The 9,590-nt window shown below is 47.5% G+C and overlaps 1 long non-coding RNA gene across 1 annotated transcript; it reads right to left on the bottom strand.

Annotated features, from left to right (window-relative positions):
* Window positions 1-2,294: 2,294 nt before the first annotated feature.
* LOC106148165 lies at window positions 2,295-9,584 on the bottom strand. Its single transcript, XR_001233349.1, has 2 exons — window positions 7,494-9,584; window positions 2,295-3,001 (listed from the first exon to the last, which is right to left on the bottom strand). It is a non-coding gene; the product is annotated as an uncharacterized LOC106148165 (long non-coding RNA).
* Between the last annotated feature and the right edge of the window lie 6 nt (window positions 9,585-9,590).

The raw sequence follows: 9,590 nt of genomic DNA, 5'->3' as shown, positions 1-9,590 counted from the left end.
TCATCACGCAGCACAGCTGTCCGCACCATGACAACCTCAGCTCTCAGCACCGCTGTTCCTCTGCAGAGGGAAGTTCTGGTCAGGCTTGGGAACAGACTCTCCCAAGCACTGACAATCTCTGGCCTCATTCCCCACAGCTGTCGTTGAACAAGGACTCTACTGTTCTTTTGTTTGTAATTTATTTTTGTAGAGTTAAAAAAAAGCATTTGTGTACTGGGGCTTGGGCTTGGGCTTCCAAAACACGCTTATGTGCCAAGTTATCTGCTAGCTCTCCTTGGGCGAAGGGGAACTGATGTGGGAAAGCCCGGATTCAGGAGCTCACCCGGACCTTGCCATGTGTACTGAGATCTGCAGGCTCTAGTCGGACTGGACGAGGTGTATTTTGGCTTCAACACTTTCACAAACTGTCTTGCAGACTAGCACATTATTATTTTATGAATAAGGCACTGATGTTGCTTTTACAAATTCTAGCTTCAGGCTATTTTACATTTATGCAGAAAAACATGAATTATTTATAAAATTAGGCATGAATATCCTATAACACTCTCATTTCTGGTGGGGAGCAAAGGGAGCTGCAGCTGGTGCTCTGTCAGCTCCACAGGCAACGTGGCCACGAGCCAGTGGAGGCTGGGGCCGCATCCTTCCTCCCATCCCTCCTCCCTCCTTTTCCCCTTCCATCCTTCCTCCTTCCCAAGGGGCTGATTCTGAGATGTAACAGGTTCTTCTCCCGAGAGGGAGGGCATTCAATTCTGCCCCACTCATCACTAATTTTTTCTCCCATCTTCCCTTCTCTGTCACCCTCCCATTTTCCTCCCTCCCTTCCTTCGTCCCCTCCGTCTCTCCTGCACACTGCTGAAAGCAGAGTGTGGTGACCATGTGCAGGCTCCCGTGCAGGCAGATGCTGGCTTGATGGACGTATCTGCACACACTGTTAGTCTCAGTTCTCCTGTCACAGGGGGGTGATTATGGGGTTTCCCCTTTGGGTCTGACCTACAGGGCCTGATCCTGAGTAAATGCTCAGTAACTGTGGGCTGTGACTTGAGCTGTCTGATCAGGACCACAGAGAGGAGGGCACACGTGTGGGCTGAGGAAGACAGGAGATCTAGAGGCCACAGGCTGAGACACCTGAGTGTGACAGGCTGGGTGAGGTGACCCACTCCTCTTCGTCTGTCTGGGCCCAGCCTGATTTTAAAGCAGAATGCTCATCTCGGGAAAGTCATCACACTCAGGCAAATCAGGAGGTCTCGCCACTGCCTGACTAGTCAGCGTATCTCGAATTGTTTCTCTTTCATCCTTTTTCTCCTATTGACTGAGTAGAGTGGGTTCTCTTAGTCCTGTGTCCACAGGGTCTGTATCTGGGGACTCCACAAACCATGGATGGAAAATACTTTAAAAAGCTGTACTGGCTGGGCGAGGTGGTGCATGTCTGTAATCCCAGCAGTCTGGGAGGCTGAGGGAGGAGGATCACAAGTTCAAGCTCAGCCTGAGTAATTTAGGGAGACTCTGTCTCTAAATAAAAAATAAAAAAAGGGCTGAGGAAAAAAGTAGCGGAAAGAAAAAGGGCCAGGGTTCAATCTCTAATACCACACCCGTAAAAGTACAGGTTTGGATTTGTATATTCACAGCGCTCCTGGAACGTGTCTCCCAGAACGTCAGCTGCAGTCCAATTCTAAATTCGCTTCCTGTATGCAAGTTTGCTGTCATCTGTATAGTAAAAGGCTCTGGGTTTCTGTCACTTGTCTCAGTCCTTTCACAAGTTCCCCCTGCTTCTCCCTGAAGGAGGAGGTTCCTGGCAGGCTGGGTTGGAGGACAGGGGTTTGGCTCACCCTGAGGAACACTCCGCCACAAAACGGGCAGGTGGGGTGGCAGAGCCACGCAGAATTAAGTCACATAATCCCAGCTACTCAGGAGGCTGAGGTGGGAGGATCAGAAGTGCAAGGTCATCCTGGACAACACGGCAAGACCCTGTTTCTTGCTGTGGAGAGTTAGGGTACTGTGCGGAGAGTGACTGGAGTTCACATGTTTCTTGTACCCGCTCCACAGTTTCCTTTTGTGCAAGAAAAGATGAATTACTTATAAAAATAGGCATGCATATCATATGGTGATGTTCTCATTTCAAGCAGGAAGTAAAATGAGCTGCAGCTTGTGCTACGCCAGCTCTGCAGGCGAGGGGGGCACCTGTGCTCATCTTCGGAAACCTTTCCTTAAAGTTATGTTAAAAAAGATGATTCTCATTATTAATTTTAGGTAATAAAATACTTGAGAATGAAACATATACCACATGTAAAAAATTGCAGAGTTCAGATGTGTTTATTACAGAGGCTTAAAAATTGTGAGAAAGGGAAGCACAAATGTCCTTGGTCACATGCTTAGGGATAATTGCTACGAAGAGTTGGTAGATTCCCTTCCACCTCCTTTGCTTTGCTGCAGTCGGCTGGAGGGTCTGGGCGATGGAGGTTTGCCCCTGCTTCCCACTTCGGCCCAAGAGCCACTTCCCCTGGGCTCAGCCAGCCCATGGTGAGACCCCAAATATAGGGGAGAGGGGCGGCCTTTGTTCCTGCAGGGAATTCCAAGGTGTGCAGACATTGCTACCTAAGGTAACTGCTTTTGATCCTCAGCTGTTAACCTCTTGGTGTTGTCCCAGGAAGGATGCTGGAAACCCCCGCTCTGTTCAATATACACCAGCCTTGAAGGTTGGAGAAGCAATTTACAACGAAATGTTTTCTGCCAGGGCAGTGGTCTTTCTCCATTGCTCTGCTATCTTAACACTACTAAGCAGTTTCTACCTCAATACAAGCTGTGGGCAGTTAGAAGTCACTTTTCCAGCAGTGGCTGTGGCAGTGGCATCTTCTGTCCCGTGACACAGGAGGAAGTGGTGACCACGGAGCCAGCAGGACAGGGGCCTGACAGGGCTGCTTCCTAACCAGATCCTTGGGGGAGGGGGTCTGAATTTGGTTCGGCTTCCACACTCCAGCTGGACTCAGTTGTTCCTCTCTTGTTCCTGTTGGACAAGAGTTGCTGTGGTTTAGCTCTAAAAGGTCCCCGGGAATATCCTGAGCGTGGAAGGTGAGTGGACCATGGGTGCAGTGGATCCACCCACGGATGAGTCCACAGCGGAGTGTGCTGCAGTGGGGCCTGGCGGGAGGTGGCCACTAGAAGTGTGGGTGGGAAGGCTGGATTCCTGTCCCTGGTGCCTCCCTTTTCTCTGTTTCCTGGCTGCCCTAAGTTGAGCAGCTTTTCCTCTGCCTGTCCCTCTGCCATCCTGTTTCTCCTTGAAGCCAGCTGACCATGGGTTAAAACCATGAGCCCGAAGAAAACTCTTTCCCTTTAAATTGTGGGTGTTGGGCATTCTGTTCCGGCAGTGGGGAAGTAATGAAGACAGGAGAGACAGCCTCTGCAGCATCCAGCTCTCCTCTTCCTTCCCAACAGAATCCTCTCTTCCTATAATTTTTATGAGAGGTCCTCCCTAACCCCACTTCCAAGGCAGATCTAGCTCAATCGTGCCGAACATTCCCCTGCAGGCCTCTAATACAAGCTGGACCAACTAGACCACAAAGGGGTGTTTTGGTTACTTTTCTCATTGCTGAAACAAAACACCCAACACCCAGCGTTAAGGGAGGCAAGGCTATTTCAGCTCACAGTTTATAGAGGTTTCACTCCATAGCTGACTGGCTCCGAGGCAGGGTGGCATTGCAGAGGAGAAACAGTGCATGGCAGGGCAGGCAGGAGACAGTGAAGCAGCAGCAGCAAGCCAAAGCAGCAGCCTGCCTCTCCCTTTTATGCCATCCAGGCTACCAGCCCTTTGGGTGACACCAACCATACCCAGGCTGGGGCTTCCATTATCCACACCCAGAACTATGCTAAACCAATCAGTGGATTAATTTAGTAATCACACACCCTTAATGCCAGTATCACATGCCCTTGATCCAGCCACCTCCAAAAACCTCCACCTATGATGGCATGAGGCTTTGGAGGGCCAGCTAGATACAAGCCCTAACAGAGGGTTTCTATTCCACAGTTGGAAGAAGTACTTTTCTTTTTCACCTGCTATGGGTGAGAAAGAAAACATATATCCTGATTGCCACTGCAGCCCTCCCCCTTCTATATGGGTTGATGCTGGCACTGTGGGTTGCAGAGTGGACAGACAGAAAGATCCAAGGTCTTTGGCATCATGTAGCTGCTGAATAATCAAGTTGGACACTTCCTTTATGTGAGAGAAGAGATTTTCAGGTCTGCTGAAGTCAGTTCAAATGGCGCTTTCTATTTCTTACAGCAGAAAGTATCCTAATTGATTTGCTACCCTCCCCCAGCCTGGTTTTCTAAGATCAGCATTTCTCAAAAACTTTTTAGTTTCAGGAATCCTTTTTACTCTTTTTTTTTTTTTTTTTTTTTTTGTTACTGGGAATCAAACTCAGGACGTTGCACTTTCCAGGCAGGCGCTTATGCCGCTGAGCTATATCCCTGGCCCCCTTTTCACTCTTAAATACTGAGGACTGTCTTGGTTACTTTTTTTTCGTTGCTGAGACAAAATATCTAACTCCCAAAATGAAGGAAGGAAAGGTTTATTTAGCTCACAGTTTGTGGAGGTTTCAGTCCATACTTGGCTGGCTCTGAGGGAGAAGATAGCAAAGCAACAGGAGCAAAGAGGAATGGCAGCAGAACAGCAAACAGCCAGAGCAAAACTGGAGGAATGGCTGCAAGCAGCCTCTTTCCCTGCCTTACTTTGTAAACAGGTTACCCCCACCTAAGGGGCGTGTAGCTCTCACATAATCTCCATGTCCTCTTCTTTCACAGGCTCAGGATGTATACAAAGTAAGCACTCTGGTTTCCTGCTAAGTTACTTAGTTAAACCTCTAGACTTCCCAAGTTGACACAATGTTTCTTTTTTTTTGTTTGTTTTTTTTGGTTTTTCTCCGGTACCGGGAACCGAACTCACGACCTTGCGCTTGCCAGGCAGGCGCTTTTGCCGCTGAGCTAAATCCCCAGCCCCCGACACAATGTTTCAACCACAAAAGGACCATAAAGAGATTTTGCTTCTGTGGATTGTACATAGTGATATTTACTCTATTAGGAAGTAAAACATAGAAGTCTTTGAAATATTTATTAAACACGTTAACATATTTACATAATGTTAACAAATTAACATCAATAACTTTTTGTTGTTATTTTTGAGACAGAGTCTCACTATATATTCCAAACTGGCCTTGAACTCAACAATGTAGCCCAGGTGGGTCTTAAACTTGCAGCAATGCTCCTGCCTCAGCCTGCCAAGTGGTGGGATTATAGATGTGCACCATCATATCTGGCCAACATCAGTAACATTTTAAAGGAAAAATAACTAATTTTTTTAAAACATAAAAATTAGAAGTATGGCTTTGTTTGATAATTTTTTTTGCAAATATCTTTTTATGTCTGGCTTAATAGAAAATAGCTTGGATCCTCGTATTTGGTTTTGCATTCAATCTGTTGTGAATTATTACTTTGAAACAACAGGAATAATAAGAAAATCTAGCCTCATCTAGATTAGTCAGAAAAGGGAGGAAAATTTTAATAGTTTTTTCAAATAGCTCTGGTTTTTGGTACTACATCAAAACTTACAATTAGTAATTCCTTTTGTTCTTTTGTTCTTGGCACTGGGGATTGAACCTAGGGCCTTCACACTGGGCTACATCCTCAGCTCTTTTTATTTTTTATTTTGAGACATGGTCTCTCAAAGTTCAACCCCCCAGGATAGGGTTGAACTCAAGATCCTCTTGGTTTAGGTTCTATGAGTGCAGTCTATAACTAGTAGTTTCTTAAAGATTAGTTGCACTGTTAAAAATGAAGCTATCATAATCAATGTTTTATACTTAGTTTTGTCAAAAATCTATTTATCTGTCTTGCACTTCGGATGGATTTTCACTCAGAAATGATTTCATAACCTTGTCCGCTGGCCATTTGGAAAAGCGTGATTGCTAATTTGTGCAGGTCTTCGAAGTTTTGACATATTTCACCATGAAAATATAAAAAAAAAAACTTATCTTTTTTATAGCTTATCAGAAAAGTTGTGAAGTATTGAGGAACTGCCACACTCATGACAGAAAAGCATCTTAATTGACAAGTTTCCTAAAAACCCAAGTTTTCAGGTGAAGGTTTGAATTTTACCATGGGCTACTGTCAGCTGCTGTCCTTGAAGCGACAGGCTTGTTTTGTTCATTTTTGTGAAGATGCCTGCCAAGGGCCTGGTGTGAAGTTTCTGTCACCCTTTTGATCAAAAACGCTGTTCCGTGAAAAAACCGGCCAGTTCAGTAGTTCTGTCTGCAGCAGTGCAAATTGCAAACCTGCCTTTTTTCTTTTTTGCACACTTGCTTTCTCTGGAGCCAATCATCAGGCTCTGTGTGCACCAGAAATGATTTATTTCTTCCTTCCTGTTTCATCACAGATGGTATTAAAATGTTCTGCTCTCGAGGGTCAGGATTTAATAATTTCATGGCTACTTCAAGGGAATTCCACAGTGAAATTGGCTTTTTTGTCCTCATCGTGCACGGTTAGTGGAGAGAACAGTTATTAGGAGAGAGATTTGTCTTGACGGATGCTGCTAGCCGTTTTCCTTGCCATTGTTTTTGTACCGGTGGTGCAAATGTCAACACAGGAAAAAGGCAAATCACACGCTGAGCATCATTATGAAATTAGTTTTCACTCTGAAGATCACTTGAAAAGGTCTCAAGGTCCTCAGGGGCCCACACGGCACATTTTTTTTTCCTTCACACTTTTGAAGTTGTGCTGCGCTTGATTCAAAGGAACATGTTCCCAATAGCGCCCCCTTCTGAAACTAATAAAATCGTTTGCCGCTGCCTGTGAGCAACGTTCAGTGCTAAAAACGCCAATCACTGATTATGGTTGTTTGAATTAAGACGTTTAAGGAGTGTGGGTGGAGGGCAATCTATAAATAAGCAATAAAAAGCACGAATGAAAGAGTCTAAAATATTATTTCCTAAACTAATGAACCTTTGCTATGTGGTTTCTATAGTCTTGGTGTTAAGTCAACGCTAAATAATCACACAAGTCTACACCAGCCACTGAACTGCAGCAAAGGAAAACGGCACTGATGTTTCCCCTTCTTATGCTAGGTACTACGTCCCTATTTTAGATACCAAAAAACTGCTATTCTGTGGTTAGGTCCTTAGCAAGGCAACTCTTATCAAAACCTCTCATTCTGGGGGCTGGGGATTTAGCTCAGTGGCACAGCGCCTGCCTGGCAAGCACAACGTCATGAGTTCAATTCCCGGTACTGGAAAAAAACCAAAAAAATCCAAGGCTGTTCTTAAAGAAACTTCATCACATGATGATGCCATGATGACATGATAATGCTCACTCCCGACCAGGGCGACATTTTTTTTTTTTTTTTTTTTTCTCCAGTACCGGAAACCGAACTCGCGACCTTGCGCTTGCCAGGCAGGCGCTTTTGCCGCTGAGCTAAATCCCCAGGCCCTAGGGCAACATTTTTAACATACCATAAAGCTGGATTTCAGAGCTGGAGGAGACCTTAATCACGCCGTGGTTAGGTAGTTCCTTTAAAGATGGGTCACCACGCAGAAGTACTCCAGGTCCTTCTTGCCTGGAATGAAGAGTTGGATGATTCATGCCAAAAACAGTGCCAAATGTTTATTTCAAAGGTGAGAGGTGAAAGGGTAAGGGAAGAACCGGCTCTGCAGAGGAAACTTACACGGAACAAAAGAGGCCAAAGAGAAAAAGTAAAAATAAAGGTATACCCTGGATCTGGGAGTCCCGGGGTGGGCCACTGTGCAGAGCCATGGTAGCAAGGCCCTTGTGGCTTCACGCCTATGCTGCCAACATCTCCCGGGAGCTGCTAGAGGCTCCTGACAGTCGGCTAGTTGAACCCTAGGATCTTGCAATTGACAGGTCCCACCCACTTCTCCAGCCAGCTTTGCCATCTCCACCTCCTTTATCAAGGTGACCCATCTGTGTGCTCGTCACTGGAGCAGGCTAGGGTACTGAGCATGCATTTCAGATCGTACTTCCTGGATGACGTCTTCTGACAGTCTGGCGTTCAACCCTGTCCCCCATTTGAATGTGTCATGCCAGATGTGGCAGAGAGTTTCTCAGAGGAGACCCAGCTTCCATTACCTGATATTCACCCTGCTGTATGATCCCCTTTCCTCGAGCCTGGACAAAACCTGTGACTCCCTTCTACTGACAGAACAGGGTAAAGGTGCGGGAAGGTCACATCGGCGATTAAGTTTCATAAAATCATGACCTCTGTCTTGCTGGCAGAATCTCTCTGTTGCCATCTTGGCTTGAATACTCTGATGATGCAAGTTGCTATGCTGGAAAGGCCCACCTGACAGGAGCCGAGGGCAGGCTCTGGCCAACAGCCCACTGGGACGGAGGCTCTAGTCCAACAGGCTCCAAGGAGTGAGTCTGCCGGCGAAAGCCAAGTGGAACGGCTCCTTCCCTCACAGAGCATTCAGAGGGGACCTGCTGACGGCTGGGACTTGATTGTAGCCCCAGGAGACACCTTGAAGCAGAGGACCCAGCTCCGCCTCCTGACCCACATTCTGCAATCATAACTGTAGCATTTTAAGTGGATAAGTGGTGGGTCATTTATCATGCTACTTTGTTATGTAGCAACACAAAACGGATGCATTGCTGCGTTTGTCTGTCTCTTTCTCTGGCAGGGCCAGAAGTTAGCTGCTTAAGGTCGCTGGGCCCTGTGTGTTCAGCTGCACTGGGGAACTTTGTCCAGGATCGATCCTGAGTACAAAGGGGAGCTCCAAGGCTCAGGGAATGCTGCTCCAGGGAAGGTGGGGTCACAGAAAGCGCCCCGTCAGTCCTCACCTTTGCTTCTCCCACCAGAACCTGCACAACTGTCTTTCTCCACCCGAGCCCCGTTTAGTTTACAAACCAGGGGCGGCAGGCAGTTACTCCTTGGAGTTTGAAACTCGGTTCAGCCTGGGCGGGAGATGTTAATTCTCTTAAGTGCTGTTCCACAGCCCAGTGCACATGCAAAGATAGGCATCCCAACCTGGTGGTATGCAGAGGTACAAAGCACCTGGACACTTTAGGTAAGACTTGGGGAGAAAGAAGGAAGTGGGGGAGACGCTGAAATGCACTGCAGAGCATCAGCCAGCCTGGGGGCCTCCATCTCCCCCTCTGTAAAGCCAGGGTTTACCTTCATATCCCTGCAGTCTTTGATTCTTGGTCTCACACACTCTGGGTTGCGGAGATCAGGCTCTGGATGCTAAATCAGCTATCAAGTGAGGTAGCAGAATGCCTGCTTCGTAAGGAGGCTGCACAATTAAGTGAAAGAAATAAAATACGAGAAATGCGCAGCACAGCGTCTGGAGAGCGCGCCCGCTATCGCTCCTCCACCCGGCTCCGATTCCCTGGGGTCTTGGGGCCACCGGGGCGGGCGGAGCGCAGCCCCACGCCTGGCCAGGCCTGCCCCGCCCACGTGGGGCCCCAGCCCGTCGAATGACTCCGCGCAACGTGTTGGTGGCAGCGCGGGCTCTTCCGGGCTCCGCAGCTTCCTGCCAGGCACCGCGCAGCCGCCTCCGCCGCGGGAGCCCGGGTGCAGCCTGCGCGCGGGT

The sequence above is a fragment of the Chinchilla lanigera genome, unplaced genomic scaffold, assembly GCF_000276665.1.
Source record: "Chinchilla lanigera isolate Chin_1 unplaced genomic scaffold, ChiLan1.0 scaffold00015, whole genome shotgun sequence".
In the NCBI taxonomy this organism is placed as follows: Eukaryota; Metazoa; Chordata; class Mammalia; order Rodentia; family Chinchillidae; genus Chinchilla; species Chinchilla lanigera.
The sequence above is the reverse complement of the archived record's forward strand: the minus strand, read 5'-3'. Positions and strand labels throughout refer to the sequence as shown.